This window comes from Coenobita brevimanus, chromosome 41, assembly GCF_032717465.1.
Source record: "Coenobita brevimanus isolate Jiangsu-jjx chromosome 41, ASM3271746v2, whole genome shotgun sequence".
Lineage (NCBI taxonomy): Eukaryota > Metazoa > Arthropoda > Malacostraca > Decapoda > Coenobitidae > Coenobita > Coenobita brevimanus.
In genome coordinates this window covers 17,676,889-17,689,112 of record NC_136994.1, presented here as the reverse complement: position 1 = coordinate 17,689,112, position 12,224 = coordinate 17,676,889, and positions in this window count along the sequence as shown.

The window sequence follows — 12,224 nt, the reverse complement described above, 5'->3', positions numbered from 1 at the left end:
CCGAGTTGTAGCAATAGATGAACACTTGAAAACGGTGCTATACTCGCGGCGCACGACTCTGAGGTTTATCATTATCGTACCCTGGCAACCTACTATTCAAAAGTGCGTCCCATTTCGTGTATAACATGAGACGCAAGTGATTCGAGTATAATATGTTCATGTATAATAATATTCGTGTATAATATATTCGTGCATAATAATATAAATCGTGTATAATATGATACGAAATCGGACGCATTATTGAATTGACGGTTGCCAGGGTACGATAATGACAACCTCAGAGTCGTGCGCCGCGACTATAGTTACGATGAATTACTGTGGAAGGGATGTAGAGGCGTAGCATTGTCTTCTGCCACTGATCTGTGTGAAGTTAACCGCTGAAGGACGAAAATCTGGGCCAAGTTAAAGTAAAACCGGTATAGTGTGGATTCTTGGTGTATATGGGTTATTTTGTTGTCTGGTTACACTTCCAGTCACGTTATGCACAGTAGCAAAGGACATAAACCATTCAGGGTACACACCACGCAGTATTTTAAACGTAGTAGGGTACATATCAAATGCATGCTTTTGTTTAATATTTCGCCATCTTAACTCTTTCAGGACTGGAGAAACATGATCGCATTTCCTCATTCAACCTAAAGCAACTTTAGCAGCGATGTTCCTTAGTTTCTGGGCACTGTGTATAAGAGTTCCGTTGGCTTTACTCCATATGGCAATGCAGTAATTAATCAAACTCAACAAGAGACTGAATTATGATTATACGAAATGCAGTAATTAATCAACCTCAACACAAGAGACTGAATTATGATTATACGAGTCTGTTTCTAGTTACATTTTTCGTAACTAATGGTGCACAGATGTTTAGGCACTCAGTAGAGGTGTTTGTACGTTGCTGTGTCTACTTGCACATTTACATCACCAGAAAGAGAGGACGAGAGGTCAAACTGAGTCACCTTGTATGAAAGAATGGGGTCTCTACGAAGCAGTCCGGCCTTAATACTAATACAGTGCTACAATTATACGAGAGAGAGAGAGAGAGAGAGAGAGAGAGAGAGAGAGAAGGGAGGGTGGGGCTATTTAAGACCGCCGTAATGAATGACTCGTGATAAAGAGGTGGAGGAAGGTGAAGGAGAACTGGAGGGAGGGGGAGGGGGGCGGAAAACAAGACAAGGAGGAAGGAGGAAAATGAGAGATGAAAGGTGAGGTGAGGTGAGGTGAGGGAGGGAGAAAACGGGAATGAGGAAGAGAGAAGGAAGATAACAATAACAAGAGTAGAACCGCTCTGGGATCTACAGCGAGGCACTTGATTCAAACAGATTTCTGTAAAAAGTAACTAACCTTAACAGAGAAATCCACTACCCACATTACAGAGGTGCCTTAACACAGAGATCCACTACCCACACTCTGGAGGCGCCTTAACGGAGATCCACTACCCACACTCTGAAGGTGCCTTACCAGAGATCCACTACCCACACTCTAGAGGTGCCTTAACACAGAGATCCACTACCCACATTCTGGAGGCGCCTTAACACAGAGATCCACTACCCACACTCTGAAGGCGCCTTAACACAGAGATCCACTACCCACTCTGAAGGCGCCTTAACAGAGATCCACTACCCACATTATGGAGGCGCCTTAACACAGAGATCCACTACCCACATTATGGAGGCGCCTAAACACAGAGATCCACTACCCACATTATGGAGGCGCCTTAACAGACCTGCTGCTGACACCACAATGCCTTCTCAACGTCAAATTACCTTATACGGAACCACTCTCATGTCTCCAAGGCCTCCTAACAAATCCAGCAGAAGCGGAAGAAGAAGCAGAAGGACGCTGGCCACTCACTGACCTGCTAGCTATCGCAAAGGGTAATAATCGTGAATAATAATAATAATAATAATATAAAATAATAATGAGTAACATTAACAAACTAAAACATCAATATTAACAATAAAACAACAATAATAAAAATTATATAAATAATGATAAGGCGGTGATGATGATGATGATGATGATGATGATGATGATGATGATGATGATGATGATGATGATGATGATGATGATGATGATGATGAAGAAGAAGAAGAAGAAAAAAAAGGAAGAAAGAAAAAGAGAAAGAAAAGGAGAAAGAGAGAGAGAGAAAAAAGAAAGTAAGAAAAGTCACTGGATATAAGGGGTTAAGACAGAGCAAAAGGGGGGCCATTTGAGGTGCACAGAGCGTATTAGGGGTGACTTTAATTTGTGAGTTTGCTCTCTCTCTCTCTCTCTCTCTCTCAACATTCATATCTACTGTGCATGCATCACGATTAAAAAGTCTCTCTCTCTCTCTCTCTCTCTCTCTCTCTCTCTCTCTCTCTCTCTCTCCAGCATCACACATCAACCCAAACACACTGACACACAGAGATAACAAACTGAAAGATATACCATTTTCTTTTATTTTAGAGAGAGAGAGAGAGAGAGAGAGAGAGAGAGAGAGATGAAAGGGGCCATTTGTGCTGCACTTAGCGTATTAGGGTTGACCGTGATTCATGAGGTCTCTCTCTCTCTCTCTCTCTCTCTCTCTCTCTCTCTCCGTCTTTCTTCCCTTTCTCACTCTCTCTTCTTTCTCTTTCTTTGTGTTCCTCGTCTTTTATCAATTTCCCTTTTACGATCGCTCTCTCTCTCTCTCTCTCTCTCTAATGCCTTCCTTTCTTCACCATCAAGGGCAGGAAGGGTGAAAAGCGATAAGGCTGAAATGTGAACGTGATACACAGCCAATCTCGACCATCATGACAGCACCCATTATTTTCATCTCTCTCTCTCTCTCTCTCTCTCTCTCTCTCCTTTATTCTCTTCTTTCTATCTGTCTTTCTTACTTTTCTGTCTCTTTTTCACTCTCCTTTCTCTCTCTCTCTATTGCTCGTCTTTCATCAATTTCCTTTTTACGACCTCTCTCACTGTCTCTCTCTCTCTCTACATACCTACCTATCTACCTACCTACCGACCAGTCTATCTATCTATCTATCTTGTCATTTGTGTCTATGTTTCTACCAAGTCATTCTCTCTCTCTCTCTCTCTCTCTCTCTCTCTCTCTCTCTCTCAAACTGTCACAAAAGATTACTATAATAATAATTTCACTGATGAGAGAGAGAGAGAGAGAGAGAGAGAGAGACGCCTCAGAAACACTCCCACCACCACATCAGTCCTAAACGAGACAGCCCAAGCACGTATTCAATATAGACGGTGAGTATTAGTGTCCAAAAGGTGACATGAGGGTGTGACGTCATCTGCTGCGCGTAGGGGGACTGCTGAGCTTCAGGGAACGGGATATTTAGTCTATAGCCGAAGTCGATACATATAACATAGATAAATATATATGTAATTTACTGGGTGTTGTATTCGTAATGTAAGTCTCTCTCTCTCTCTCTCTCTCTCTCTCTCTCTCTCTCTCTCTCTCTGTCATGTTAATCGGCTTATGTGTAAAAGCTGCGTACTAATTTCTCTCTCTCTCTCACTCTCTCCACCCCACCCACGCCCTCATTCCACCCACACCCACCTTGACCCACCGAAATATTCATGGGAAAATCTGGCACCTCTCTCTCTCTCTCTCTCTCTCTCTCTCTCTCTCTCTCTCTCTCTCTCTCTCTCTCAATATCTATCTATTTATTTAAACATGTTTGTCTTCTCGTCTATGTCTCTACCTCGTCATCTCTCTCTCTCTCTCTCTCTCTCTCTCTCTCTCCATACCTACCTACCTATCAATTAACTAATTTGCCTAGTTATTTAGTCATCTGTCTGTCTGTCTCTCTCTGTCTCTGTCTCTCTCTCTCTCTCTTTCTCTCTCTCCATACCTACCTACCTATCAATCTATTTGTCCATTTATTTGGTCAACTGTCTGTCTGTCTATCTATTTTCCTATTCTCTCTCTCTCTCTCCCTCTACCTGTCTACATATCTATCTAATTGCTCATCTCCCTCTCCCACTCTCTCTCTCTCTACTTACCTACCTACCTACATACCTGTCAACACATCTAACTATTTATTTGTTCACCTCTCTCTCTCTCTCTCTCTCTCTCTCTCTCTCTCTGACCTTACGCCACTCGCTCTAAATGACTCTGGCGACCTAATTTGGAACATGACCTGGAATTTCAGAATAACTCCATTAAAAAAAAGAAAGAAAAAGAAAGACTATACTCCTTTCACCTTACCTTGGCCCAAATTTTCGTCCTTTTGCTAATCACGTGAGTCAGTGGCGGAAAAAGGCAGTACGGCGGCTCTACATCCCCTCCATAGCACTTCTTCGTGACTAGGATAAGATTCTAGCGTTAATATGATTCTACAGTTTAGGATTCAAAACGGAGCGATGGTGATTTTAGGCCTGAGTAAAATGAATCTCTCTCTCTCTCTCTCTCTCTCTCTCTCTCTCTCTCTCTCTCTCTCATTTTCTCTCTCTTTCTCTCTCTCTCTTTCACTTTCTCTCTCTTTAAACCAGTATTTCTTAGCCCCTTTAAGACGGTGACTCAGCATTTGGTCAAGATGGAACTACAGACCCACTTTCTCTCTCTCTCTCTCTCTTTCTCCGTCTATCTACCTACCTACCTATCTATCTTTTTGTCTATCTAATCCTTTCTTTCTCTACCTAGCTTCATCTGTATCTATCTAGTCATCTCTCTCTCTCTCTCTCTCTCTCTCTCTCTCTCATTTAATTCATGTGCTCACAATCCCTTATTTCCGAACATTTATATTTTTTGGGACGGGGCCTGATTCCCCCAAACCACAGGGGGGTCACGCTCTTTTAATATCGCATTATACAAGAATGACTAAGATATCAAAGTATATATGGACTATTTTCACTCTATTTATTTATTTTTATTTTTTTGGAAAGGGACGTGACCCCCATAAAAATATTTGAGTAAATTTTTGTTAAGTATCTCCCATCCGTTTGGCCGAGCAGACTCATCAACCGCATGCAAGTCACTGAGGAGTCGTCTCAATGATCCGATATTCCCTTGCGGTAAAGTGTCTGGCTACAGCGAGGTCCGGGAATGTTTATGACTCACGCCCAAGAGAGATATAAAGGTCTTAATTCGAGTCTGTTTGTATCACTGACAGTATGATGTGGAGGAGGTGAACTGCTCTCTCTCTCTCTCTCTCTTTTATTCCGTTCTTTCTCTCCATCTGTGTGTGTGTGTTTAATGTGTAAATCTAGCTCTCTATATCTCTCTTTGTGTGTGTGTGTGTGTGTGTGTGTGTGTGTGTGTGTAATGCGTAAATCTCTTTCTCTCTCCCTCACACACACACACACACACACACACACAAAGCACGTCATGTTCCACCAAGGCGACATAACCTCAGACACACTGCATACAAACACACACACTTGACACACAAACAGAACAACGTGATTTCGATACCACCTCTTGTTTTGGGGTCGGGGTTAAGAAAAAAAAACAAGAAACAACAACAACAACAATCCCACCACCACCGCCACGACTACTACTACAACCACACCTACCACCACCACCACCAGTACTACTACTACTACAACCACACCTACCACCACCACCACTACTACTACTACTACTACTACTACAACCACACCTACCACCACCACCACCACCACCACTACTACTACTACTACAACCACACCTACCACCACCACCACCACTACTACTACTACTACAACCACCTACCACCACCACTACTACTACTACTACTACAAACACCTACCACCACCACCACTACCACTACTACCAGCACCACCACTAATAATAATAATAATAATAATAACAATAATTCAAGCCAAAAAATCCATTATTCCCCCCCCCTCTCTCTCTCTCTCTCTCTCTCTCGTCGGTTAAAGAGGCTCCCTAACACCTCTTCCTAAGCGATTTATTTTTGGATATGGCTGGTTAGTATCCTTTTGTGTGCATTATTTATACAGAGGAGGGCGATGTCTGAAGAACTGACCATAACATAGAATAGGACAGTAAAATGCAAGTAACCAAAATAAATCGCTTGGGAGGCGGTGAACTGCTCTCTCTCTCTCTCTCTCTCTCTCTCTCTCTCTCTCTCTCTCTCTCTTTGCTCATAGACGAATCTCTAAAAATAAGTTAGGGGAAAATATTGATAACTATAAATGTGAAACAGACAGTGAAAGAGTTGTACAGCTTTTGTGGCGGACTGTACATTCATTCATTATTTATTTATTCATTTATTTACTTATCTGGCCATGAATACAGGTGCTTCAAAAAAAAAAAAAAAAGATGATTACAGCCGCCAATTACGATAACAAAACGATATGTAATACTTAAACTGATGAAGAGATTTTATTCACTCTGTATATTCATAACATTCTCTAACGAAATAAACGCATTAGGGGGCCGAATGCTAATCGCCCGCCAAAATATGCTGCTGGCTAAGGTACAAAGACACAACTACCTTCCCAGTTCCGACTAAAGAAAATTTACATCTGGCGAAATACAACGAAAACCCAATCTCTACTAGTGTGTGTTTCAAAATGTTCAAATTTCCCGTTGTATATCCAACAAACTTTGGGAAGATATTTGTGTGTGTGTCCGTATTATTTACCTACAAGGCAAATTCGAAGACGAGATATTTTAGCAACACACACACAGACACTGACAAAAACTATATCGCTTCGACTTGCTCAAATGGTTCGTTTTTCCCGCCATATATTTGTCAACCTTTGGGAAGATATTTGTCTCTGTCTGTATTTTTTACCTACAAGCCAAAATCGAAGACGAGATATTTTGGCAACACACACAGACAGACGCTGACCAAAACCATATCGCCTCGACTTGCTAAAGGCGGCCAATACAAAAATTCTCCATAAATTCTGCCCCCCAGGTGAGCTCTATAAATTCCAGCCCTCAAGCGGCCCCCGTATTAGGCAAGCGCTTGAGGGAGACCAAAACGCAACGCTCAAGATTGCGTTCTCTTGACCTGGAAAAATTTTAACCCGGTACTCTCGCCACCAAAACAGTGTCACGCCAAAAACTCATTCCTTTTGATTTTTATTGAGTATTCTGGCATATAACTGGGGGTCACGGGGCATAATATGGATGGATTTATTATACTACTGTCTATCGGTGTTGATTTTAGTGGGCAACTTGGAAGGAAAAGGCGGGAAATCTGGAAATGGAGTAAGTGGTGTGAGCATCGTGTCTGAGTCGTGCAAATATCGTCCTACATAATTACATTTAATTTTTATTTTTTTGCAACTAAAATTGAGGGTCAACGTGTATAGTCTCAATGAATAAAATAAAGTAGTATGTTAGCTTGTCCGTATTGGTAAGAAAAGTGACGATTTTGGCGGGAAATACGAAAAAATAATCTGATTTTGGTGGTATGTGAGAGTCGTGACGAACGCAAAAGGATGCTTCAAACCTTCTTTATTACCCAGAACGCAAAAAGATAATTCCATTTTTTTTTAAAGTCAAAGTTGAATGTCACGGGGTATAAACTGAGAGGATATCGAAATAAATAAATAAATAAATAAATGAGGGGATTTGGCAGGAAATATAAAAATGGTTACAGTTTTTGGTAATGTGTCTGGGAGGTGAAAAGGGTTAGCGCATAATCCTGTTTAAGCAATTTTTGAGCATTCTGAAGCCAAATTTGGGGTTGAGAGGGTTAAATGTGAATGGAGAAAATATTATAGTATCTGTTCCCTCTAATGTGAGACAGAAAACGAGCAAAAACTGGCGGGAAATATGAAAAAGGAGAAAGAGAGAGAGAGAGAGAGAGAGAGAGAGAGAGAGAGACAGTGTGTGTGTGTGTGTGTGTGTGTGTGTGTGTGTGTGTGTGTGTGTGTGTGTGTGTGTGCGGGGCGGGTCACGTCATGCACATGGCCGCTGACCTCATTGTTAAATATTATCTGTTACTCCCTCCCTTGCTCCCTCTATGGTTTCCCACGCCCTACTCTTCCCTATACAGTAGACTCTCTCTCTCTCTCTCTCTGAAGTAATTACCCGCCCATTGTTTTCACTCGGTTTGTCTGTGTGATTTTGACTAAAACTACAGGGATGATGGCCTGTGACCTTCCAATCACCTGAATAAATTCTGGGCCAAAGCCCTGGCCGCAGGCCCCCCCCCAAAAAAAAAAAAAAAAAAAAAACATCGTTTTTTCGCCGTAACTTCTTTCCAATTCGTCATATCAACATGCAACCCAAACCTAAAGGTGCATCTTTCAAACCTGCATCCTATAACATGCCTCATTACATCAGGGGGGTCACCCCCAGTTAGCGGTAGGGGGGTCAGTGTCAAGTGGGTCGGGCATGAAATTTCAAATGGGCATAAAATCGTCAATTTTCACCAGATTTACTCCAAATCTGATATGTGACATCTTTGACTAGATATCCTGTTGTGTTTATACGTCAGCACTAAAGTGACTGCCGGGGACGGGTTTGCTGTGCCTTGGCACCGCTTCTTGTTTCATATCTGGTTTAAATTGAACTCATGACCGTAGTATTCTCTCTGTCTAAAGTTTCATATCTGGTTTGAACTGAACTCTTAGCGATTATAATCTCTCTCTCTCTCTCTCTCTCTCTCTCTCTCTCTCTCTCTCTCTCTCTCAGAACCTACAACATCCCGTTTCTCTTTTCTAGTTCCATATCCCTGTATGCAAAGGAATGCAAAAGAGTTACAAAAATACAAAATGAATACAAAAGAATAAAAATGGATACATAAGTTAAAAAACAAAAACAAAAAATGAATGCAATACGAATACAGAATGAGTACAAATGAAGAGTACAAAGTATGAAATGAGTACAAATAAATACAAAACTAGAGGGTCACTCAGTGGAGCGCATCTCTCCGACAAGGGCAGCGTAATTTCCAAACCACTCTTCATAATGGGTTAGGTTTTCTCATCACTGATTAGGGTTTCACCATACATGTTTTCCGGATCCAGAATCTTTAATACGATCCGGATATGTCCCAAAACTTAATCGATTGTTCCCTGGGACATGGGCTATCTACCCACCAAGTTTGGTCCAAATCCCTCTTTTAGTTTTTGAGTAATCCTGCTGACAGACAGACAAACAAACTAACAAACAGGGGTGAAAACATACTCTCCTTGTCGGAAAGAGGGAGTACAAAATCAATACCAAAGGAATACCCTACTGCACGAGTTAACCGTTACTCCCATTCCTTCATTTATGCAACACGTCAACTCTGGAACTGTCTCCCTCTGTCTGTATTTCCTACTTCCTATGATCTCCAGTCTTTCAAACGCAGTGTGTCCAGGCATCTCGAAATGAACGAATCTTGAATTTGGCTCACTTTTGTATTGTTTTTGTTTTTCTTGGAAGGAACTGTTTTGCGGGCTCAGCCTTTGGTTCCTTCTTCCTCATAAAAAAAAAAAATGAATACAAAGGGGACAATATAAACAGACTTACCTTTCCTTTCAGTGCGTGTCAGTTTCTGTGGAGGAAAGAAATTGGTTAGTTTCAGTAGAATTACATTTACAGAGAGAGAGAGAGAGAGAGAGAGGACTACAAACCAAATAACCTCCAATCATTTACTCACTCGGGAATTTTATAGTCCGTGTCTAAAAAAAAATAGCCCAAGTGGATCAAAATATCGCCCAAGTGGATGTACACCCGCCCAAGTGTAATAATCTCTCTCTCTCTCTCTCTCTCTCTCTCTCTCTCTCTCTCTCTCTCTCTCTTGTAGTAGTAGTAGCAGTGGTGGTGGTAGTGGCAGATGATGATGATGATGATGATGATGATGATGATGATAATAATAATAATAATAATAATAATAATAATAATCGCAATAATCGTTATAGCAGTAGTAATGATGGTAGTAGAAGTACAGTAGTAGTACTAGTTGAAGTATTAGTAGTCGTAGTCGTAGTAGTGATAGTAGTAGTAGTAGTAGTAGTAGTAGTAGTAGTAGTGGTAGTAGTAGCCTTGAGATATGGGTGGCCAATAGAGAACATACCTCAACACTGTGCTTGTGGCACTGCCTTTGATGCAAACCATGCAATGGTATGCAAGAAGGGAGGCTTTGTTTGCATCCGACACGATGAAGTACGCGACCTCACTGCCAAAATGCTGCAGGAAATATGCCATGATGTCACGATTGAGCCAGCTCTGCTACCCCTGGACGGCGAGCACTTCACCCACAGAACAGCAAACACATCAAATGATGCAAGAGTGGATGTTAGTGCTCGAGGTTTCTGGACACGTGGGCAGAGGGCGTTCTTCGACATCAGGATATTCGATCCCATAGCAGCATGTCATCGTGAACTGTCTCTCGAAGCTGCACACAAGAGGAATGAGCAAGAAAAAAATAGAAATTATTAAGAAAGGATCCAACATGTGGACCACGGTGGATTCACTCCCCTTGTGTTCACGACATCAGGTGGGATGGGTCCAGAGGCAGTGAGATTCTATTCGAGACTGGCAGTGGTTCTTTCTGAGAAGAAACGTCAACCGCAGAGTTCTGTTATGGCCTGGATGAGATGTCGACTGTCATTCTCCCTCGTGAGGTCTGCTCTGCTATGTCTCAGGGGCACAAGATCATCAGCCCTCAGGCCTGTCTCTCTGGCGGGTATGGATTACGAAGCTATAGTGGTCGAGAGTCGCATAGACCAGCGACTCCAATAGTTTAATGTCTTTATTTACACTGTAATATCAATATAAAATAAAAAAATAATAGTAATAGTAGATGGTTGGTAACCACAGCCGTTGGCGTGCTTGGGGCCAACGGATTGTAATATGAGGGTTAGTGTTAACCTTCACATTACAACTCCAAATGGTGAACTGTATTCGAAGGAAGGTTGGTTTTGATCTTCACAATATAATTCACCAATGGATGGAGGTGATTTTGAAAAAAAAAAAAAAAGTAGTGGTAGGAGTAGTAGTAGTAGTAGTAGTAGTAGTCTATGCTCAGAAAGGTCACAGGGATTTCAATTAATTACAAAAAAAGGGGAAACGGATGAGATAGATATATACTGACAAATAAAGATAGATAGATAGATAGATAGACAGACAGACAGACAGACCCAAATACATACAGATAGATATTTAGACAGACAGACAGACACGCACACAGACAGATAGACAGACAGACAGGCCGATAGATATAAAAAAGTGACTACCCAAGCATCTCCATAAATAGACCAAGTGAAAATCAAATTACACAAATTATATTGCAAAAAAAAAAAAAAAAAAAAATCGAATAACATGGATCTGTAAAGTGACACTGAGATAATGATACAGTGTGAGAGAGAGAGAGAGAGAGAGAGAGAGAGAGAGAGAGAGAGAGAGAGATTAGTCCAGCAAAATAGAATACAGACGAACAGAGAGACAGACAAGTAAAAATAAGAGAAATAAAGGAATGGTGTGGCTGTATCAAGACTAAAATCGTCTGCATTATTATTATTATTATTGTTGTTATTTTTATTATTATTATTGTGTGGTAGGTGGGGGCATTCACTATCCACTCACTCGATGTAGTGCTGCTGTCGGGTGTCTGCCCTTTCCTCTCCTCCAACTTTCTTTCCTTCCTTCCTCTTCTGTCTTTCTTTCCTTCATTCTTTCCTTGTCCTTCTGCCTGTGGGTAACTTTACACTCCCTCTTCTGTCTTTCTTTCCTTCATTCTTTCCTCTTCCTTCTGCCTGTGGGTGACTCTACAATAAGTGACAAGCCAAATGGTTTCCTGTACACCAGGAAACCATTTACTACGCTGGGTGGTAACCATATAACCAAATTTTGGCACCTGGTGTTTTAGTGGGTAATTATTGCGCTCCAATCGGATTGAGCCGGTGAAGGTTTATATCTAAGGGGTGGTTGGGGTTTATTGCTCACGTAATGCCACTCAGGGATGAGTGAGGCTGGTCACTCTCATCTTAAATGTCGGGACCAACTTGCCTAGTCCCGGGCTCCTACGCTTCTCATGGGGTAATGTAGGATTGGATGATGGATGGATGGATGGATTATTATTATTATTATTATTATTATTATTATTATTATTATTATCCATCCATCCATCATCCAATCGTACGTTGCTCCATGAGGAGCGTAGGAGCCCGGGGCTAGGCTGTTGGTCCTGACATTTAAGATGAGAGTGACCAGCCTCACTCATCCCTGAGCGGCATTATTATTATTATTATCATCATCATTATTATTACTATCATCATCATCATTATTATTATTATTATTATTTCACTTCCTATGTCGTGAGAAAACGCAAGCCAGAAACATCTAAAAA